Genomic DNA, 23,835 nt, shown 5'->3' on the forward strand with positions numbered 1-23,835 from the left:
CACAACTCTGTACATTCACCAAAAAATCACTATATTTTACACTTTTTTAAGATTTATTTATCTATTTATTTGAGAAGTAGAGTTAGGGGCCAGCGCAGTGGCTCACTTGGTCAATCCTCTGCCTGTGGTGCCGCATCCCATATGGGTGCCAGTTCTATCCCGGTTGCTCCTCTTCCAGTCCAGCTCCCTGCTGTGGCCCGGGAAGGCAGTGCAGGATGGCCCAAGTGCTTGGGCCCTGCATCCGCATGGGAGACCAGGAGGAAACACCTGGCTATTGGCTTCGGATCAGCGCAGCGCACTGGCTGTAGCAGCCATTTGGGGAGTGAACCAACGGAAGGAAGACCTTTCTCTCTGTCTCTCTCACTGTCTATAACTCTACCTGTCAAATAATAATAATAAAAAAAAGAAGTAGAGTTAACAGAGAGAAAGGTCTTCCACCCACTGGTTCACTCTCCAAATGGACACAACAGCCAGAGCTGGGCTGATCTGAAGCCAGGAGCCAGGAGCTTCTTCTGGGTCTCCCACGCAGGTGCAGGGGCCCAAGTGGGCCATCTTTTGCTTTCCTAGGCCATAGCAGAGAGCTGGATCTGAAAAGGAGCAGCTGAAACATGAACCAGCGCCCATATGGGATGGCATTACAACCAACTACTATGCATGATCCTGGGTTGGATCCTGAAAGGGGGAGAGACAAGAGGGACATTATAAGGACATTAGTGGGAAAATTGGAAATAATTGCATACTGACTATATATAGTACTCTGTATCAATGTTAAATTTTCCAGTTAGTTTCAACATCACTTGCGGTGATGTTTTTGTAGCAAATGTATGCTATTCAGGCGTAAAGGGCATATTTCTGCAATTACCTCTTAAGTAGCTTGGGAAAAAATGAATATATGTGTGACAGGGCAAATGTGGTAAATTGTTAATAATTGCTGAATCTAGGTGAAGGATATATGGCATTCTTTGCCCCATTATCACTTTTTTGTAAGTTTAAAATTACATAAAAAGTTTTAATGAAATAAAGATTTATTTTCCTCTGTTCATTAGCTTCCAACTAGGATCAAACACAACTACCAACACAAATAAGGAAATTGGAGAAAGGAGGAAACAAATGATTTTTGATCTTCCTATTATTTATTAGCTGCTTCCCTGCCCTCTTTGTTTTATTTAATTCTCCTAACATCCCTTAGATCATTGGTTCTCAAGATTTATTTATTTATTTAATTTTTAAATTTATTTGAAAGGCAGAGTTACAGGTTACAGGGTGGTAGGGGAGAGGGGAAGAGACAGAGATTGAGAAAGGGGGAGAGAGAGAGAATGAATCTTCTACCCTCTGGTTCACTACCCAAATAGCTGTAACTGCCAAGGCTGGGCCAGGCAAAACCCAGGAGCCGGAATTCCACACGGGTATCCCACATGGATGGCAGGGGCCAAAATACTTAGGCCATCTTCAGCTGCTTTCTCAGGTGCCTTAGCAGGTAGCTGGATTAGAAGTGGAGCAGCTAGGACATGAACCAGTGCCCCATATGGGACACTGGTGTTGCAGGCAGTGGCTTAACCTGCTGTGCCACAATGCTGGCCCTGAACACTGTTTCTTTATATCAACAAGCATATTACCATCACCTGAGGAGCTTTAAAACTCCCCTAACCCTAGAAATAACCACACTGATGAATTTAGAAGCTATGGAAGGGGACCCAGTCAGGGGTTTTTAAAGTTCCCCATGTGATTTAATTGTGCTGGTAAGATTGAGACTGCTGCCTTGAACCTAAAATGTTATCTTCATTTAAAAAATGTCCAGATTTAGGCTAAGGGTGAATTGGTAATTTGTCCATGGTTAGGAAGCTTGTGGAAATGGCAACAAAGGTAGAGTGGACACGGGCTCACAGAAACCGGGTAGAGAGTCTGTGAGACCCTGTTTTCAGACTCTCCACCACATATCCTGGCTTTTGTTTTCTCTTGGCTTTGCAGAGCCTGACCTACAGGCAAGGAGCTGAGTTCAGTGCTGCAAAATGCAATCATGTTTGTTTCTGAATTTTAAGGAATTTATAAAATGAACACAAACACATAAAAGCAAGCAAATATGAAAAATCCTGCAAAGACACAAAGCTGCTTTATTAGGTGAAATCAGGTTAAGGGAGTAGGTTCAATGAGGAAAGTCTTTTTTGCTAAGTGATAAAGAAATTGCCATCTTCTAAACATGTCAGTTCATTCTTTCTCATTAAGATATATCACCTTTCAGTTTTTTCTACTATTTTCCTCTGTGGCTCCTTAAATCTCCTTCAACCAGGTAAAAAAATAAAAAGACCTAAATCCTTAAAATTGTGATGTAAAAATTTTTAAAAATACTTCGCTCCCAATTTAGAATTAAATGTCTTCTTTAAGCCATGCTTCTCCATAATTTGTAAATCTATAGGAAGAATTGATTTAGTTCAGTCTTTTAGTTGTTCATATTGCTGAACAGATAATGTTCATGTAATAGGCCTTAATTGCTGCTGCTCCTGTGTTTCCCAAACATTTAGGAATAAGCCTTTTTCAAGTGCTATTTAAGCAGAGGAAGGGAAAATTTGACCCCAAGTTTATCTCTTAGCTCATTAGCATACTAATATGACTACAATTTGTATTTGACTAGGGGGTTGTTCTTTCACCCCTGTAATCTTGTTGGCAGAATATCACAGTTTTTGGTTGAGTTTTAAAACAAATTGTCTATCTACACTGGGGAAATAAGGTGGTGTTAGTACAAGAAGCTTGGGAGTGAATTAATTGCTCTGAAACAATTCCTTGTTGGTTTAGCCCCTTAAGTGGTGTTATTTGCACAGCTCTGGCAAATGCTAATGATTAATTCACATTGGCATTTAAACAAATTCAACCTTAGACATTTCTCACACTTCCTAATGAATGATTTCTTTTTTTCTTAGTCTCAAGTTATCTAAGTCCTGTAGATAGTCCTGGTCTAGAATAGCTCTACTTTGATAATTAAAATGTGGCTGAGGCCTTGCAGTAGCTTTTTCAGGTAAGTTCATAACGAATGAGCTGTTTTCTAGCTGTTTTACCGTTCAAAGCATGGACCTTGCTGTGGAAATACTTAGGAAGAAATTAGCACTGGATTTTATTGATGCCAACATGTTTTTTGACTATTTAATAATAACATGTTAGGGGCCAGTGCTGTGGCGTGGTAGGTTAAGCCTCTGCCTGAGGTGCCAGTCCCAGTTGCTCCACTTCTTATCCAGTTCCTTGTTAGTGGCCTGGGACCGGGGCAGTGGAGGATGGCTCAAGTATTTGGGCCCCTGCCACACGTGGGAGATCTGGAGGAAGCCTCTGGCTCCTGGCTTCAACAGCGCCAGCTGTTGTGGCCATTTGGGGAGTGAAACAGTGAATGGGAAGACCTTTCTCTCAGTCTCTTTCTCTATCAGTAACTCTGTCTTTCAAATAAATAAATAAATGAAGCTTAAAAAAAAACCATGTTATTCTAAATAGTCTACTCTAGAAGCCTGTAATAAAAAGTACATTCACTGTATATAGAAACAGATTATCTCTGGTGTAATTGTGCCATTGGTTTCTGTTTGTATACCAAAACATGTCTGTTTTTAGGAGACACCAAATGTTTAATTGATTTTTTAGCACAACTAGTTAAGATTGTCTTGTTATATGAAAAAATGGCCCCACTGTATATTTTGGGAAAGGTTCACCTCAGATTTCTCTGTCTTAAATAACTGATAAACTCCCTTACAACGGAAAAGGGACTTAAAATACCCATCAAGTAAGAACCCAGAATAATTAAATAGTAGTGGTACAATTTCTGGAATGCAAACAGGAGAAGAGATTATTTTGGGTGGTCTGTGGTAGTCCTTTTTACACACTTAGGGGGTTTCCTGTGACATCTCTAACTCAAGAAGAAATAGCTGACAATGACTCACAGGAGGAAGGAGAATGAAAGAGTAATGATGCTGTTATCAAGTGCCTATCGTATGTAGGACACTAAGATAAATGCATTTAACTTATTCTTATCCCCTTTAATTCTCTCAGTAACTATGGACAGAAGCACTAATTTCCTTACCTGACTAATAGGGATGGCTTAATAATTTGTCTAACATAACCAAGAAATCCAGACTCAATTCTATCTAATCTAAAGCCTGCATTCTTTCTACCAAATCTGCTGCTATCAGAATGAAAGAAGTTTCAGTAAAATCTGATAAGAAAATGAACTTACATTTTTTTTGATATCCTGTTGAGGGCAACACAGTAAGATTTGGATTTAGAATAGCCAAAAAGGGTATATTGCTCAGGATATGAAGAAGACTAGAAGGAGCTAGAAACAGAAAGTAGACATCTGGGGATGGGCATTGTGTTGCAGCAGGTTAGGTCATTGCTTGGGACACCCACATCCCACATATGAGTGCTGGTTTGAGTCTTCGCTACTCTGCTTCCAATCTTATTCCCTATAATGTGCTCAGGAAGCAGTGGCTGAGAGCTTAAGTACTTGAGTTCTTGCTACCCATGTAGGACATGGAGTTCCTGGCTCCTGGCTTGAGTGTGGCCTAGTCCCAGCTATTGTGGCCATTTGGGAGATTGAGCCAATGAATGTGATGACCAGGGCTGGGCCAGGCTGAAGATAGGAACCTGGAACTCCATCTGGGTCTTTCATATAGGTGGCAGGGACCCAAGCACTTGGGCCATCTTCTGGTGCTTTCCCAGGTACATTAGCAGGGAGCTGGATCAGAAGTGGAGCAGCATGAACTCAAAAGGTCACCCATATGTGATGCTGGCTTAACCCACTATGCCACATTAGCAGCTCCACCATGTTTTTAATAGTAAGAAATTAGAAACAATGTATATACCAATATATAGGAGAATAAATAAATAAATCATAATATATTAATCTACTGAAATATCTATGATCCATCAGTTAAGATCAATGACATGGACTATATATAACAATATGAATAAATGTTTTAAAAATGATGAGGGATAAAAGCAGTTTCAGAAGAATATATTTCAGAATTATATTCATATAAAGTTTCTAAAACAAGCAACACAGTCTTATCTATCAGTTAGAAATTTATAGTAAAAAATATGCTATGCTAGACATCATACACTATGTGCTAAAAAAGAAATAAAAATAATATTCACAATAGTAGAAGCCCCGATAGTGAGGGAGTTGAATACAACTGGGAAGAGGTTTCAATAGTCTGTGTAACATTTTTTAAAAAGTATTTGAGAGATAGAGTTACAGACAATGAGAGGGAGAGATAGAGAGAAAGGTCTTCTATCTGCTGGTTCACTCCCCAAATGGCCACAACAGCCAGAGCTGAGCCGATCTGAAGCCAGGAGCCAGGAACTTCTTCCCTTGTGGGTGAAGGAGCCCACACACTTGGACCATCTTCTACTGCTTTCCCAGGCCATAGCAGAGAGCTGGATCAGAAGAGAAGTAGCTGGGACTAGAACCCCGGGCCCATATGGGATGCCAGCACCCCACGCGGAGGATTAGCCTATTGTGCCATACTGCCAGCCAATGTGTAATATTTTAAACTGAGTAATGAACATATGGATGTTTGTTGTATGGATCTCTAATATTTTGTATGCATGAAGAATTTTCAACATAAAAACATTAGAAGTTTTTAACAGACAAAAAAGATACACAGTGAAATATTTATTGGTATTTGTTGGGATTACATGTAGATTCACATTTCTTCTTTGTATTTAAAGTTTTATAAATAAAAATGAAAGAAAAACAGTGTGTAATAATAATTGGCACATGTTAAAGGGCTCAATTGATATTTAATGGACAAACGGATGGATGAATAAGCAGGCCAACAGGGAGGAAGAGAAAACTAGGGATAGTGAAGGTAGCCTGTTGCCTGAGGCAGGTGATCCTATATGATATAGTGTACAGTGGACATATTCTTGTTTTCTTTTTTAACAATTTTATACTTTAATTAACTTTTATTTCTTTGAAAGAGGGAAATTTTCCATCCAATGAGTTAATCCTCAAATGTTCACAACAGTCAGGACTGGTCTAGCCTGAAACTGTGAGCCCAGAACTCAATCTGGGTCTTCCCTGTAGGTGGCAGGGATCCAGATATTTGAGTTATTCACCTATTGCTTACCACGATGCACATTAGCAGGAAGCTGGAACTAGAAGTAGGGCTGAGCTTCAGTATGGGATGCAGGCATCCTAAGCAGCTTCCTAATCACTAAACCAAATGCCTGCCCCACCATATCCCACCCCTCCTCACTTTTTTTTAAAGGAGAACTAACTCAGGTATAGTAACATTCATTCTGGTAGGTGGGGTTGTGCATAGGCAGAAATTATTGATCACCTTCCTTATTCCTTGTCCAAGTTTTCCAACTTTCTCTTTCCCACCTACCTGTATTACTTAGATACTGTCATTTCTAACACCTGAGCCTGCCTGTCACCATCTGTAGGACAAGTGGAAATCTGTAGGACAAGCCTATATATAATGGCATCCATGGTCTAAACAGCTAACCTAATTTACGGGTTGTCTTTAGATATGAAATAGTTAAAAGCTACTTAATTGGTATTAAATCCCAAAACATTTTGAACTAGCCAACATTTCAGAAAGCTAGGACTGAGACATCATAGTCAGATTATACAGATTCAGTAATTCATTTGCTTTAAGTTAATTTATATTTGTGTTTTACCAAATTTCTTATACTTCCAAGCTGAATTATATACCACTTGGTAAGATTCTGCCTTATTAAATTGACTAACTAGATAATTCTTTGGACTGAGGCTATTTGAGAAGATACAACAAGAATCTGCACAGAAAATAGCAGTAATTTTCTAAATACAGCCAAGTCAATTGTATCTGTTGTGCACTAACAGAAAGACTCCTGGGTTTTAGGAGATAGCCCACTATGTAATCATTGTGGCTGAATAGCCTCAGATACTTTGTTTTGAAGGGAGTGCAGAAATCCTGCGGGTTTAATTGCCAATAAATCAGCATGACCTCCACTCCCTGGCAGGCCTTTTCTACAAAGATCTTTTCAACCAGAAAATGAAGAGATGGATTTTACAGTGTGTGCACACTGCCTGTGGTAAGATAACAGAATTATACTTACTCTTCTCTCCATTATAGCCTATGCTAGATAAGGAAGGACTCTATTAATGACATGTTATGTTTGCTTTTAGGTTATTCTCATCTTGTACTCATATTGTAGTTATTTCTTTTTGTTATTATGGAGAGCTGTCTTCCCTTTATTTAAAAAATGGTATCATTTGTTAGTTCAATATTTTAACATCACCAAAGACTTTATTTCCTAATTAATTCACAAAAATGCATTAAATTATTCTGGTTCACTCAAAAAGCCATTCACAATCTGGTAGATTTGGATGTTGCTTTTTACTGATTTTCAGATTTATTTTAAAAAGAAGGTACTGTAAATTAATATTTCCAGTTCATGATTAAAGTTAATATAGGCTCATAACATCTATCTATGCCAAAATGTAACATAAACCTCATATTTATGCTTTGGAACTGTTAATTTATTTTAACTCAAATGAGTAATATTTTGTAACATTTATACATTTAGATTTTAATTTTATGATCACTATAAGAAAACATCAAAATTTAAAACTGCCAAACAATAAGTTCTACTTTGTGCTTAATTTCTGAGGGCTCTTGCTATCTATTCTGAATTTAGGATGGTGCTTTTCCTGTGTGACCACAGGAATCTGGACTGAATGACTTCCCGAGGCTTTGTCTAGCTCCAAGATCTGTGATCAACCAGCTGTGTCGGAAAGCCATCTTCTTTGGGGCTGTGTGCAGGACAGAACTGGTGTGTTTTAAATATACATTTAAAACTGTATTAAGATTGAGAAGATTCTAAGACCATGGCACCAGTGACATAGTTTCGTAATTTCTCCACAATCCCCACAAAACATCTAGAGGCACTAGATAGTAAAACCAAAAATTTTTACAATGAAAATTAGAAATCCCCAGAAAATCCAATATACAAGCAAATGAGAACAAACCACCAATACCCACAAGATCTGTCATTTGTGTGGGAGCAGGGTAAATCAGTAGGGCCCCAATGTACCTGAGACAAAAGAGAAAAAATAGTCTCCAGATATTTAGTGAATGGAAAGTGGAGTAGACCAATTTTGCAAAAGCAGCTAAAATTGGGAGGTATTTTCTCCTACTCTAATAGCAGGAGCCTGTGAGAGGCCCACACTGAGGATGGAAGGAGCTAGATCAATTTGGTCCTACTGAACTCATGAAACGAACCAGCCGGGGTTCCCTTCCAGAGCAGAGCACTCCCAGACTTCTGGGAGTAGAATCAAAATCAACTGATAGGGCTGGTGCCGTGGCTCAATAGGCTAATCCTCCACCTTGCGGCACCAGCACCCCGGGTTCTAGTGCCAGTCGGGGCGCCGGATTCTGTCCCGGTTGCCCCTCTTCCAGGCCAGCTCTCTGCTGTGGCCAGCGAATGCAGTGGAGGATGGCCCAAGTGCTTGGGCCCTGCACCCCATGGGAGACCAGGAAAAGCACCTGGCTCCTGCCTTTGGATCCGTGCAGTGCGCCAGCCGCAGCATGCTGGCTGCGGCGGCCATTGGAGGGTGAACCAATGGCAAAAGGAAGACCTTTCTCTCTGTCTCTCTCTCTCACTGTCCACTCTGCCTGTCAAAAAAAAAAAAATCAATTGATAAATACAGTAGAGAAAAAGGAAGGAGGAGATCCACAGCCAGAAAATCTCAGAAAGCAAGCAGTTAATTTTGTAACATTTCATGAAAACAACAGCATTTGTGTGATATTAGCAAAGCTATCCCCAACCATGCCTCCTAAAAAAAATCAGAAAAACTCTTTTCACATAAAAATGAGCAACAAGTCAGTTACTATTTATAAAAAAAAAAAGACTAGAATGACAGCATTTTAACAATGAAAGCATGTCAGAAGCATGTAGGACAGACAGGTATTTGGGGAAGTGGTTAAGATGTTGCATGGGACACACACTTCCCATATAAGAGTGCCTAAGTCCAAGACCCAGATCTGCTTCTGATTCCAGCGTCCTTTCTTCTTCTTCCTTCCTTCCTTCCTTCCTTGCTTCCTCCCTTCCTCCTTCCCTCCCTCCCTCTCTTCTTTCCTCCCTCCCTCTCTTCTCTCTCTCTCTCCCTCTCTTCTCTCTCTTTCTTCCTTCCTTCCTTCCTTCCTTCCTTCCTTCCTTCCTTCCTTCCTTCCTTCCTTCCTTCCTTCCTTTCTTTCACAGGCAGAGTTAGACAGTGAGAGAGACAGAGAGAAAGGTCTTCCTTTTTCCATTGGTTCACCCCCCAAGTGGCGGCTATGGCCGCCGTGTTGTGGCTGGCGTGCTGCGCTGATCCAAAGCCAGGAGTCAGGTGCTTCTCCTGGTCTCCCATGCAGGTGCAGGGCCCAAGGACCTGGGCCATCCTCCACTGCCCTTCCAGGCCACAGCAGAGAGCTGGACTGGAAGAGGAGTAACGGGGACAGAATCTGGTGCCCCGACCAGGACTAGAATCCGGGGTGCCGGCACCGCAGGCGGAGGATTAGCCTAGTGAGCCGCGGCGCCGGCCCCAGCGTCCTTTCAATATGCACTCTGAGAGGCAGCAGGTGATGGTTCAAGTACTTGGGTCTCTACCACCCACAGTTCTGGCCAACTGGCTTTAGCTTGGCCCAGACCTGGCTATTGTGGGCATTTGGAAAGTGAACCAGTAGATGGAAGATCTCTGTTTCTGCCTTTCAAATAAAAATAAACAAATTAGAACAAAATAAAGCAAACAAGATAACTTTCTTGAAATGAAAATATTTAAATTACATATTGAAAGAATATATAGGGTTGGCGCTGTGGAGCAGTGGGTTAACACCCTGGCCTGAAGCGCTGGCATCCCATATGGGCGCCGTTTCAAGTCCTGGCTGCCCCACTTCCTATCCAGCTCTCTGTGCTATGGCCTGGGATAGCAGTAGAGGATGGCCCAAGTCCTTGATCCCCTGCACCCACGTGGGAGACCTAGAAGAAGCTCCTGTCTCCTGGCTTTGGATCGGCACAGCTCTGGCTGTTGCGGCCATCTGGGGAGTGAACCATCAGATGAAGACTCTCTCTCTCTCTCTCTCTGCCTCTCCTCTCTCTGTGTAACTCTGAGTTTCAAATAAATAAATGAGTCTTAAAAAAAAAGAAAGAATATACAATGTATCTCAGAATATTCACCCAAAACAACCAACACTAAGATAATTTAATAAAATTATTGGGCTTTAAAGAAAAAGTAAAGAAAAAATCATTTAGGTAAAAGGAATATATTATTTTCTGAGATAAACACAGATTATCATCAGATTTGTCAGCAATGCTTCATGCTAGACAAAAATGAAGTAGCGTATTTCCAACACTCAGAAAGGAATTGTTAGCCAAATATTTTATATTCATCAAAACTGACCTTCACGTGTAAAAAGCACAAACATTTATCAGCATGCAAAAACTCAAGGAATATTACTTTCACTTCTCCCTAAGGAATGTACCAGAGAATGAGCTTCAGAAGTTGACATAAGGACTGTTCATTAACATTAAACAAATAATTACTGGCAGGACTAAAATTAAGTAAGAGTTAAAGAGAAAATGGTGTATGTATGGCTATCTGATAATGTGGATACATAACAACTATTAAAACTAGGGGGAGAATGAGGAGATAATTTGTGAGCAAATTATAGCTGTCCTCAGTAATTGTGTTTGTATTTTTCTGAGCCTCTGATGTATGCAATATGGGATAAAGTAAACAGCAATTACCCAATATAATTCTGTTTTACCCTCTGGCCTTGAGAACCAGGGTAGAACACAATACAGGAGAAAGTTCTTTTTTGAGACCTATAGTGCTGAATTTGAATTGGAAATGTGATGATTAATCCAGAGGTATTCTATGTCTAAAATGCATGCTTTTCTGTTGTCATTGCTTTACCATAAAAAGGTGTGGACTTTTAAAAATTTTATATCTGTTTGCCGAAGAGGTCCAGACACAGTGACCAATCCTGTACTCATGAGCATTCCTAGAAGTTTTTTAAAGGATTGTGATCTTTCAAAATTTTTTTCTCTTATTTGAAAGACGTGTGTGTGTGTGTGTGTGTGTGTGTGTGTGTGTATGAAAGAACTGGGCCAGGATGAAGTCAGAAACCCAGAACTCCATATGGGTCTCCTATGTGGGAGGCAGGGACCCAAGTGATTGAGCCATCACCTACTTTACCTTAACAAGAAGCTGGATTGGAAGCAAGGAGGGATTCAAACCAGGCACTCTTATGTGGAATGTGGGCATCCGAAGCAGCAAATTTTCTCACTGTGCTACAACACCCGCCCCCGGACTGTGGTCTCGAAATACCACTTCTCACTAAAAGAAGCCAGAATTTTTTGAAGAAATGGTTGATTTCAGGTCCTCAGGAGTGTATTTGTTGGCTAGGGCTGCTGTAACCAAGTGCTATAAACCAAGTGATTTAAGCAGCAGACATTCGTTGTCTCACAATTTGGGAGGCTACAAGTCCAAAGTCAAGATATTCACAGTGTTGGTTCCTTTGAGGATTGTGAGGGTGGATTTGTTTCAGGCTTTTCTCCTTGGCTTGCAGATAGTTAAGTCTCCCTGTTTGTCACAGTGTCTTCCTTCCATGTCTTTTATTGCAACTAAATTTCCTCTTCTTAAAGGATCACCAGCCTTATTAGATTAGGGCCCACGCTAATGACCTCATCTTTAACTTGATTACCTCTGTAAAGATTTTATCTCCAGGTACAGGCATTTTGGTGCTGCCTGTTAAGCTGCTCTTGGAATGCTTGTGTCCCATATCAGAGTGCCTGGGTTTGAGTCCTACCTCCACTTCTGATCCAGCGAATGCTGATGCACAGCCTGGGAGGCAAAAAGTGATGGCTCAAATACTCAGATTTCTGCTACCAGTGAGGGAGACCTGGATAGAGTTCCTGGCTCCTGACTTCAGCCTGGCCTGACTCCCACTTTTTGCAGACATCTGTGGTGTGAACCAGTGGGTAGAAAATTCTCTCTCTTTTTTTCATTCTCTCTCTCTCATTTGAGCAGTGCCGTTGTGTCACTAAATAGTAAATTAGGTGAGACATCTTTATATAAAAGTATTCCAACTAATTCAAAAGAAATGGTAGAAATAGAATATCGCCACTTTTAAATCCTCGGTGAATGAACAGGTATTAGTATTAAGTGTCAGCGGCTGTTGGATCTAGTTGGCAATATGCAGGAATTAAAGAGGACAGAGAAACTGGTTGAACTGCAAGAGTGTATAGTCTACAACACTAAGGATGTAGGAGAGTACACAGGTCAAATGGTTGGGGTTTTTCAACTGATACAGTGTACAGAAAGGAATTAGAGGGCATACCTTAATTTACTTTTTTTTTCTTTTTTTTGACAGGCAGAGTGGACAGTGAGAGAGAGAGACAGAGAGAAAGGTCTTCCTTTTGCCATTGGTTCACCCTCCAATGGCCGCCGCAGCCAGTATGCTGCGGCTGGCGCACCGCACTGATCCGAAGGCAGGAGCCAGGTACTTCTGGTCTCCCATGAGGTGCAGGGCCCAAGCACTTGGGCCATCCTCCACTGCATTCCCTGGCCACAGCAGAGAGCTGGCCTGGAAGAGGGGCAACCGGGACAGAATCCAGCGCCCCGACCGGGACTAGAACCCGGGGTGCTGGCACCACAGGAGGAGGATTAGCCTATTGAGCTGTGACACCAGCCGGGCATACCTTAATTTACAAGAGTTGTAAAAGAAAAAATGTTTAACAGTCAATGCTAAATCATCTGGCAATACATATTGAATTATTTTATTATACTTGGATGATCATACTATAAAGAAAGTAAGTATTGCCTTAATATTTGAATCAGTGGATATGAGGAGAAATGAGGTTATCTTTGTAACAGGCAATGGAGAAGCTTCTGCCTGGGAGTTGAGTTGTTAGAGTTGTATTTCTAGGCCTGGATGGTGGTTACAAGGGTCTTTGCCTGATGATTCATTAAAATATACTCATAATTTGTTTTGTGTATTTTCTGTACCTGTTTTGTTTTCCAGTGAAAACATTTGTCTTTTTTCATTTTTTTTTATCAAGAGCAATACAAAGCTAGAACATTTTTTTAAGATTTATTTATTTGAAAGTCAGAGTTACACACAGAGAGATCTTTAATCTGCTCGTTCACTCCACAAATGGCAACAATGGCCGCCAGGCCAAAGCTAGGAGCTAGGAGCTTCATCCGGATCTCCCACATGGGTAGCAGGGGCCCAAGTACTCAGGCCATCTTCAGTGTTTTTTTTTCCCCATGCTATTAGCAGGGAGCTGGATTGGAAGTAGAGCAGCCAGGACACAAACTTGCACTTAAATGGGATGCTGTCATTGCAGGAGGCAGCTTTACTTGCCACACCACAACACCCCACACCAAGAATTTTAGAAGAGACTTGTGCTTTACTACATTGCCTTCATTTTAGGACACTTGTCAGCATCTTCCAAACGTTAGAATGTAACCTCATCCTTCCACTAATTTCAACAAAGCCTGTCCTTTCTTGGGATAATAAACACTCATTTTACTTGCAACTGCTTTAAGGACAAGACAAGGAGAAAGCAAACTAGAGGACAGCAAACTAGAAAAGAAAAATGTTTTGTCATTGAAGCATATTTCTGGGAAAGAAATTAACATAAACTCCTAGGAGCGTATAGGTCTGGGTAGGGCAGTATTAGTATGGTGATATCACAAAATCTGAGAAGCTGGAGAATTCCTCACTATCTGTTCAGGTCTACAGCCTCACTCCTTTTAGATCAGACAAACAGAATAGCTTTGATCATTCAATCCGTTGATCTTTGGACTTTGAGCAGCTAAGGACTCCCAGGAGATCAATCTGCAAATTGAATTAGTCTAAGTCTTTAGCAAAGTGCTGTAATTCTTCTGTAGTTTTCATTAAAGCAAGGAACTGGAGTCCAGTGTGTATCGCAATAACTTGATACTGCTGTCAAGTGAGAAGAGAGCCACAGGATCTGTATCAGTCAGTCAATTTGCAATATTTACTGGGCATAGATTTTTCAGAGTCTCAATTTTTCAAATTAAGTACCCTATTTTAAGACTGAAGGAATTCCAAATAAGTGGTTATCACTTTCTGTTTTTCTTTACCTTACCCTAATGAAAACAGGTAGCTCTCACAGATAGATTTAAAATATTCTTAAAATATTCTTAAAGTTTTAAATGATCAGGACCAGCCTTGGAGATTCTGAGGATGTACCCCAGAGTCTCCAAGGTGCCACTTGGAGGCACTTGGAGGAAGGGTTGTTTAGATGCTAGCAGTTCTTTAAGGCCCAGCTCAGTGTCATCTTTCAGTTCTCCAAGACATTTTTTTTTTTTAAAGATTTATTTATTTATTTGAAAGTCAGAGTTACACACAGAGAGAAGGTGAGGCAGAGAGAGAGAGAGAGAGAGGAGAGAAGGTCTTCCATTTGCTGGTTCACTCCTCAGTTGGTCACAATGGCCGGAGATAATGCTGATTAGAAGCCAGGAGCCAGGAGCCAGGAGCTTCCTCTGGGTCTCCCATGTGAGTGCAGGGGCCCAAGGACTTGAGCATCCTCTACTGCATTCCCAGGTCATAGCAGAGAGCTGGATTGGAAGTGGAGCAGCTGGGACTCCAACCTGCGCCCATATGGGATGCTGGCACTGCAGGTGGTGGCTTTACCTGCTATGCCACAGTGCCAGCCCCTCCAAGATCCTCAAGAGCATTATGGACTGAACTACTTCTAACCCAGCTTTCATTGTTGCTACTATCACAATCACTTATTATTTTCAAACTGCTTTATGATTGTTAATTTTGTACCCCTCTCTGGTTACAGTTTCCAATAGGCAGCCATCATGTCATGTATTTCTCTGTATTCTCTACTGCATTTGGAAACACTTGATGCTCATTCATTAATTCAATTAATCTTTCAATTTATTCATTTGTTCAATCAATACATATTTATTGGGGTCTGACGTATAGCTGTGAGGTTATATGGTAAACCAAGTCTATGGAAGTCATGAGACTTCCACTTTAGTGATTGGAATAAGAAAAACCCCACTGTACCTTTATTTTCTTGCCCAAAGTATGATCTCTAAAATGACTAATTTTCTAGCAGTAGCAAGAGCTAAACCACCCTTTGTCCAAAAAGAGTTCTCAGCCCATTCTGCTGTTTAATGATATATAGTCAAGAGAAAAGAAGAAACAAACTAGGCTCATCAGGTATGAATTCTTTCTGGCTACTCTTGCCTTCAATGAGGTTTTCACTTCAAAAAGCCAAATAGTACCTTTCAAAGTCCTGGAATGGGAAGAGATTCACACATGGTTCATTCCTTTTTGTTTTACTTTTCATCAGAAATATACTATAAGACAACAAATATATGTGTATACTTGTGAACAAGAATGTGTATATAATGTATAGATGTGTGTATTAAGGTCTGCTTCTCCTAACTGCATCAGTAGTGGTTCTAGGGATACTTTTATTTTAAAGCAATAGTCACCCTTATGCCCTTTGCCCTCTAGAGAGCTTTGAAAAGGCTGGGCAGCAACAAAGCTATAAACCTTTGCCTTTGTGATTCCCTTTTTGGACACAGGAATTTTCTCACCACCTGATCTCTTGGTCTAAGCAATTATGGAATGTAGAAGCCTAGGAACCTGGCTCCTTCTCAACCATTGTTATTTATTTCATCAATAGTATTGAAGTGGCAAATTTTAGAACACTGTAACAACAGTAACATGGATTCTCAAAGTATAAGTTTTCCTTATTTTAACAAAATAACCCACAACAGAAAGAACTAAAAAGGTGAATGTATTTGTCCTAGGGCTAACTCCCTAAACTTTATAATGCACATAGCCTAAGAACTATAAAACTCTGACCTTAAATACATAATTACAGTGCAGATTGGTATATTACCACATGTAATGTTTGAAATCGATTAATTGATCGATATCTACCTAGATACAGGTACCTTCTGAATGAAGGTAAAATGTGAAGTCCAATGAAAAAATCATAGGATTGCTATCAATAAACATGGAATCACCTCTGCATCTCACTGCTGATACCAGGCAAACATACAGTAGGCACAAAAATACTTGTTGAATGAATGAATTTAATTCACTTCTTTTATTCACCATCTCCAAATCCCTCAGTCTTAAATAGTAGATTATCTATTAAGATAAGGAAATACATTATATATCTAAATAATAATTGGATTATAACAAATCATACATCATTTTAAGCCAGTATCATTATGTCAAAATTTAGTGCTTTAAGCCAGTGTTCATGTAAATAATAGTTCACCCACTCTTTGTGCATCATCTGAATAATCTGATTATAGACAGATGGGAAGATAAGTTTCCAAAACAGGAAGCAAGAGCATTTTTTCATATTAGAAATGCACAGACATTCTCAGTATTTCCAAGGTTTGTCCTAGGTGGTCAATTCTTGGTACCCAAAGAATTGCTGTCAGAGATGTTATGTCTTTGAAGGGTTATGGTTAGTGGGTTTTCAGATAGGGTGATTCATTTTATTTGTCCAATAGGAAGAGTACATAAGAAGCAGATGGCTGTTACTCAGCACAGAATGGCTCCAGAAGATAGTTCTGTTCCCAAGTTGAGCTCCAAGGAAGCTTAAAACAAGCTGGCTGTAGGTAGACAATTGATAGGTAACTGCTCAGTCTTTCCGTAGACTCTGACCTGAATTTTATGCTGTGGTACTTCCTTGTGTGCAGAGTTTTGTTTACTAAGAGAATTTTGAAATGATCCGAAGTCTTGAAGGTACAGACTCAAGGATTCTAGTCAAATAAGCAAATTATAGAGTTTACGTTTCTTTTCCTTCCCAAGAATGGCAGAGTAAAGACTGAAGTTGCTTCATTTTCCTCTTTTTTCATACTTGCCCAAGGGGAACAATATAAACGTAATGAATCTATGGAGTCTTAGGATGAATTAAACAGTTGGTCTTATCAAAGCAGTTTCTCTAAGGGTGGAACATTTTGGGATCTATCTGTTAGGCAGCTAGATAAATATTTCTACTCCTTAAAAATAGGTTAGCCATTAACTGTTGAAGGACAATTAATTCTATGTTATTGTGTTGCTACTGACCTGTGAATTCAAACCATAATTTCATCACATAACATTTTTAATATGCAAGTACCTCTCCCTTCTATTCCATAGTCTACACAGCTAGAACGTGAGTTCTAATTTGTCTAACAAGTGAGTAGAGTTCAAAGGAAGAACATGAAACCTAACCAAGTTTCTAAGTGCAATGCACAATGCATATTGACTACTGAGTTGTATTTCTATGGGAGATTGTTCTCTTAAAAAAGTATAGATAGGGCTGAGTGCTTGGTCTGTTAAAGACATTTGTTAAGACACCCATGTCCTATGTCAGAGTCCCTGGGTTTGATCCCAGCTTCAGTCTGGTTCCTGTTCCAACTTTCAGCCAATACTGACCCTGGGAGCCAGCAGGTGATGGCTCAAGTGGGTTCTGGCCACTCAGCATGGAAGACCTGGAATGACTTCCTATCTTCTGGCTTTGGCCCAGCCCAGTGTTGCCCATTGCAGGCATTTGGGAATTAAACCAGAAAATGGGAGTGTGTGTTCTCTCTCTGCCTTTCAAATTAAAAACAGTATAAGCCATGATGATATAGCTTAAAGTAAGTCTGGATGTGGGGCTGATGTCATGACCCAGCATGTTAAGCCACTGCTTGCAATGCCAGCATCCCTTATTGGAATGTGCGTTGGAGGCAGCAGAGGATGGCCCAAGTGTTTATGCTCCTGCCACTCATGTGGGAGACCCAGATGAGGCTTCTGTCTCCTGGCTTTGGCCTGATTCAGACCTGGACCTTTGCTGAATTTTGGGAGTGAACCATTAGAGGGAAGATCTTTCTCTGTGTCTCTCTCCCTCTCTGACTCTTCCTCTCTCTATAACTTTGCTTTTCAAATAAATAAATAAATCTTTAAAAATAAAAATAAATTTGCTCCTATTTCTTTCTTGAGCAACATTGAGTCACATATTTATTCCTTCAACAAATATTTATTAAGCACCTACTATGTGTCAGGCTGTAATTTAGGCATGAGGAATATATTACTGATCAAAACTGATACAAATTTTGAAGCTTACATCTGGTATATTTTGGAAGAATACTTCAGTATATGAACCACATTCACTAATTTATTTCCAAGATTGCCCCAACAGGACCATTTTACTTCATCTTTGACTACTTTTGGACCTCAATAATTTTTAAGTTTCTCTTCTGCCTAATCCATTTAGTTTGGCACATTGGTTGATAGACCTTCAGATCAGATTCTTCACTTCGTTCTTTGTATTCCAGAGAATGTCTTCTCTTGCTAGGTGGCTCCCCTGAGAATGAATGACCCAGTAATAACCCTCCTGGCTAGCAATTCCCAAAGCCTTCCACATTTTTGCACAACTCCTATCAGATAGGGCCTGGGCCGTGAACAGATACCAGACAATAGACTTCTGCTTTGTTCTAAGCTGCAGAGTGCATAATTGTGCATAGGAATATTTCTGAGCACAATTTACACTTCACCCCGTAGAAGCTGAAAATAAACTAGGTAGTCCTGAGTCAAAATTAAGAAGTACAGATGACTTCTACCTTCTCAAATTCATGTTTCTTCCCTTTCCTCACATAGTATATTCATTCTTTTTAGATAATGCTTTAGTCAATTTAGATGTCAAGAAAAGGAAATGTACCTCTTCTGACCTGCTCCTCCTCCTCCATTGGATGAAACCATAGCTGCAGCAGCTACTGGTTTGCTCCCTGTGAGTTACTAGATGTAAGGAGGACATCTTAGGATTTCCTTCCCTGCATCCTTTTTTTTTTAGGTTTATTTATTTATTTATTTATTTGAAAGTCAGGGTTACACAGAGAGAGGAGAGGCAGAGAGAGGGAAAGAGAGAGAGAGAGGCCAGGAGCCAGGAGCTTCTTCTGGGTCTCCCACGTGGGTGCAGGGGCCCGAGGACTTGAGCCATCTTCTACTGCTTTTCCAGGCCGTAGCAGAGAGTTGGATTGGAAGTGGAGCAGCCAGGTCTCGAACCGGTGCCCACATGGGATGCCAGTGCTTCAGGCCAGGGTGTTAACCCACTGCACCACAGTGTTGGCCCCTCCCTGCATCCTTAACTCCAGGTCTTCATTCATTATTCCGTGCCCTAAGTCTCCCAGACACCAAGATCTGGAGCAATCACCAGCAGGCCTGTGTTTCTATATGATAGTGAAAAAGAGCATTGGTTGAGTGCTTACTAAGTACTAGGCTCAGCTAAGCACTTTGCATGTATTATCCTGCTTAATTCTGCAAATTTGTTGAGATAGGCACCATTATTACCACAAGGTGAGCTGAGTGGAAAATTTTTTTTTCTGGTGGTTGTAAATACAGCAGAGTTTTAGTTCTGGGAGCTTGAAGGTTCAGGGAGAGAAAACATTTTCTATTAGTTGTATATTGATGTTCTCCCAAAAGTTACTTCAAAATGTAGCAGCTTAAAACACTCAAGGCATATTATCTCACAGTTTCTGAGAGTCAGGAATCCAGCACTTTAACTGGATGTTTCTGGAGTAGGATCTCTGATGAAGTTGCAGTCAAGACATAGGCCAGGGCTGCAGTTACCAAAGGCTTGACAGACTGGAGCACTGACTTCCAAGGTTGCTGATTTATGGCTCTTGGCAAGGGGCTTCAGTTTGTTGCTGAATGTTGGCAGAAGACTTTAGTTCATTGCTTTTCATGGTCCTCTTCCCAAGGCTTAAAGCCATAGTTCAAATGGAAACCTCCAGAAAGGGTACTTCAAGAAAGAACACAATGCCTTTGATAATAACCTTGGCAATGACATTCCATTCCTTATGCCATATTCTTTCACATAGACCAACTTCCCATACCAAGGAAGAGAGAGGCATGAGTACTTGGAATTATGGATTATTGGAGTCACCTTGGGGTTGGCTACTGTACCCTTTAAAACTGAAAATCACGAACCAGCTCTTGGCTGGCGCTGTGGCTCAATAGGCTAATCCTCCACCTTGCAGCGCCGACACACTGGGTTCTAGTCCTGGTCGGGGCGCCGGATTCTGTCCCGGTTGCCCCTCTTCCAGGCCAGCTCTCTGCTGTGGCCAGGGAGTGCAGTGGAGGATGGCCCAAGTGCTTGGGCCCTGCACCCACATGGGAGACCAGGAGAAGCACCTGGCTCCTGGCTTCGGATCAGCGCGGTGCGCTGGCCACAGTGGCCATTGGAGGGTGAACCAATGGTAAAGGAAGACCGTTCTCTCTGTCTCTCTCTCTCTCTCACTGTCCACTCTGCCTGTCAAAAAAAATTAAAAATAAAAAATAAAAACTGAAAATCATGAACCAGCTCTCTTCTTGTATTAAGAAGACACTCTTGCAGTATCTCTTACTGTATGGCAATATCTGGGTTTATCCATTAAGTGTTATATAAGTGCTAGTCTGGCTGGGAGTGATGTTTGCTCATGCAGGTAAATGACCACTCAGGATTAGGGCTGTTAGTTTTCTTTGCTGTATAAGTGAGCTGCCCTTTTTTTTTTTTTTTTTCCCACAGAAGTATTGCTCTCAGCCTGACTCTGTCAAGAATTTGTGAGCCTCATTTCTCAAGCTTTAGGAATTTGGTTATTTGTTCAAAGTAATACTACTGTTAAGTGGAAGAGGTGAAGATTATAATGCAGGTGGTCATACTGCAGAGGCCACATAACCACACAGAACCACAATGCAGATGGGTTACTCCCTAAAGCAGGCCAGCCTCATACTTCCTTCCAGCCACCAGCCCAACTCCAAGGAACAGAGGGAGAGGAAGCTAGAGCAGGAAATGAAATATAGCCAGAGTGCTACTCAAGAGTCCCTTGAGGATCTACATGGCAAGGGCATCCTAGAAGACTGGAAGGTAAATGTGTGGTTGATCACAAGACCATCAGGGCTAGAAATGGAATAAGAGGGTTGAAGAAAGAGATTTCTTGCTTCTAATGGGCTGATTCAGGGCCTTTCCTTCCTATTATTTGTGAAAGTGACATAGGAAACCTAGTTATGGTAAAAAAAAGTGTTGCAAGAGAACTGTCCATTGATGCTGAGAGATTAACAGATTAAAAGCAAAATTTATTTTTCAGACTTTTATATGTTTTATTGAAGCAAAATTTCAACAAAAGGTGGCTTTTATTTACAGAATTTAGTGTGTATGAACTGTCCAATCCACTTGGACCCAAGAAAAAATAGCTGTTTTTTTTAAAGATTTATTTATTTATTTGAAAGCCAGAGTTACAAAGAGAGAGAAGGAGAGGCATAGAGAGAGAGAGAGAGAGGTCTTCCATTCGCTGGTTCACTCCCTAGTTGGCCACAATGGCTGGAGCTGTGCTGATCCAAAGCCAGGAGCCAGGATCCTCTTCCAGGTCTCCCACTGGGGTGCAGGGGCCCAAGAACTTGGGCCATCTTCTGCTTTTCCAGGCCATAGCAGAGAATGAGATCGGAAGTGGAACAGTTGGGATGTGAACCTGCACCCATATGGGATGCTGGTACTGCAGGTGGCAGCTTTACCTGCTATGCCACACTGCTGACCCTGAAAAGAGAACTATTAAGCCCGTTCATGTATTTTTTATTTTCAATTTATATACAAATTTTTTCCACATTCATAAAATCCCAATATTGTAATAACAAGTCCTCCCTTACCTACTTTCAATTACATATGTAAACAGTTTTAAAACTCTAAAATTTAAATTGGCCTAATTTTTAAAAAGATTTTATTTATTTTATTTGAGAGTTAGAGTTACAGACAGTGAGAAGAAGAGACAGAGAGAAAAGTCTTCCTTCCATTGGTTCACTTCCCAGGTGGCCGCAATGGCTGGAGTTGCACTGATCCTAAGCCAGGAGCCAGGAGTTTCTTACAGGTCTCCCACGCAGGTGCAGGGGCCCAGGAACTTGGGCCATCTTCTACTGCTTTCCCAGGCCATACTAGAGAACTGGACTGGAAGTAGAGCAGCCGGGACTAGAACCATTACCAATATGGGATGCCGGTGCTGTAGGCGGAGGATTAACCTACTGCACCACGGCACTGGCCCCAAATTGGCTTAATCTTGAAGTATAATACAGTGAGACTGAAAACTGAACATTTCACACCCTATAACAAATAGTAAAATACTAGGAGGTCTTCAGGATCCTTTGACTGGTTTATATCAGTAAGACAATCCATTTTTGATGTTGTAAAAGAAATATGTTTAGGCCGGTGCCGCGGCTCACTAGGCTAATCCTCCACCTTGCGGCACTGGCACACCGAGTTCTAGTCCCTGTCGGGGCGCCGGATTCTGTCCCGGTTGCCCCTCTTCCAGGCCAGCTCTTTGCTGTGGCCAGGGAGTGCAGTGGAGGATGGCCCAAGTACTTGGGCCCTGCACCCCATGGGAGACCAGGAGAAGTACCTGGCTCCTGGCTTCGGATCAGCGCGGTGCACCGGCCGCAGCGCGCCAGCCGTGGCGGCCATTGGAAGGTGAGCCAACGGCAAAAGGAAGACCTTTCTCTCTGTCTCTCTCTCTTACTGTCTACTCTGCCTGTCAAAAAAAAAAAATGTTTATCCCCAATTACAATTTCAAACTCCTGTTGGCCAACCCTGTCAAGGGAAGACCACAGAGCATAGTCTTCTTTTGTAATTTCACTATCATCAATAATCCTCTTCAGTTCTTCCATTACACTCTGGTGTACATAAGCTTCTTTTCTGATCATGACATTGTTTTTGTAATTGCTGTTGTTGGCATATCTAAGGGCTTTCTGTCTGGCTGAAGCCCAAACTCCAGAAACTCGTGTCCAAACTTGCCCTTGTGTCCTACATAGTAGCACAGGTAGAAATAGCTAGCCATAGACATTTTTGCTCCCCAAAAAGTCTGCCAAAAGCTCAGCCAGTGTGCAGCCCAGCGGCTGGCAGTGACCTAAAAGGAAACTTAGATATTTTGTTTTGATGAGGTAAAAAACACAAGTTGCAGTTATTAATAAGAAGTATTTGCCATTTGTACCTGGTTAATGTAGTCACATTCAGGGATAAATGCCGAGCAACTGTGGGCTCTGAAGTGGAATTAGCACACTCTAAAACATTCCTCCACTGGATATTTCTTACTGGTTCTGCCTTACCTTCTTTTTCCAAAAATTTAGTTGAAAATAAGTATTCCAGAAAATGATTTTCCTTTTAGAGATCCAATGGTGGCTGACCCAGGTATACTCATCTCCTGTGAACTTTTTCTTGATTTTGCCATGGTGTTCCAGGCACCCTCTCTTCCTATTCTACCCAAGTGAAAGTTAGTATTAAAAGTGACGAAGGAGGGGCCAGCACTGTGGTGTAGCGGGTAAAGCTTCAGCCTGCAGTGCCAGCATCCCATATGGGCACCAGTTCGATTCTGGCTGCTCCACTTCTGATCCAGCTCTCTGCTATGGCCTGGGAAAGTAGTGGAAAATGGCCCAAGTGCTTGGGCTCCTGTACCTGAGTGGGAGACCCAGAGGAAGATCCTGGCTCCTGGCTTCTGATCGGCCTAGCTCTGGCCGTTGCGGCCATTTGGGGAGTGAACTAGCAGATGGAAGAACTCTCTCTCTGCCTCTGCAACTCTGCCTTTCAAACAAATAAATGAATCTTGGAAGAAAAAAAAAAAAAAAAAAAAAAAGGAGGGGCCTGTGCTGTGGCATAGTAGCCTAAGCTTCTGGCTGCCACACCAGTATCTGATATGGGCACTGGTTAGTGTCTCGGCTGCTCCTCTTCTGATCCAGCTCTCTGCTATGGCCTGGGAAAGTAGTGGAAAATGGCCCAAGTGCTTGGGCCTCTGCACCTATGTGGGAGACTTGGAAGAAGCTCCTGGCTCCCAGCTGC

At 41.4% G+C, this 23,835-nt stretch overlaps 1 pseudogene; it reads right to left on the minus strand.

Moving 5' to 3' along the window:
* Nucleotides 1-22,023: 22,023 nt before the first annotated feature.
* LOC149128105 (protein mago nashi homolog pseudogene) lies at nt 22,024-22,846 on the minus strand (annotated as a pseudogene).
* Between the last annotated feature and the right edge of the window lie 989 nt (nt 22,847-23,835).

The sequence above is a fragment of the Oryctolagus cuniculus genome, chromosome 2, assembly GCF_051225735.1.
Source record: "Oryctolagus cuniculus isolate XC-2025 breed Fujian yellow rabbit chromosome 2, ASM5122573v1, whole genome shotgun sequence".
Classification (NCBI taxonomy): domain Eukaryota; kingdom Metazoa; phylum Chordata; class Mammalia; order Lagomorpha; family Leporidae; genus Oryctolagus; species Oryctolagus cuniculus.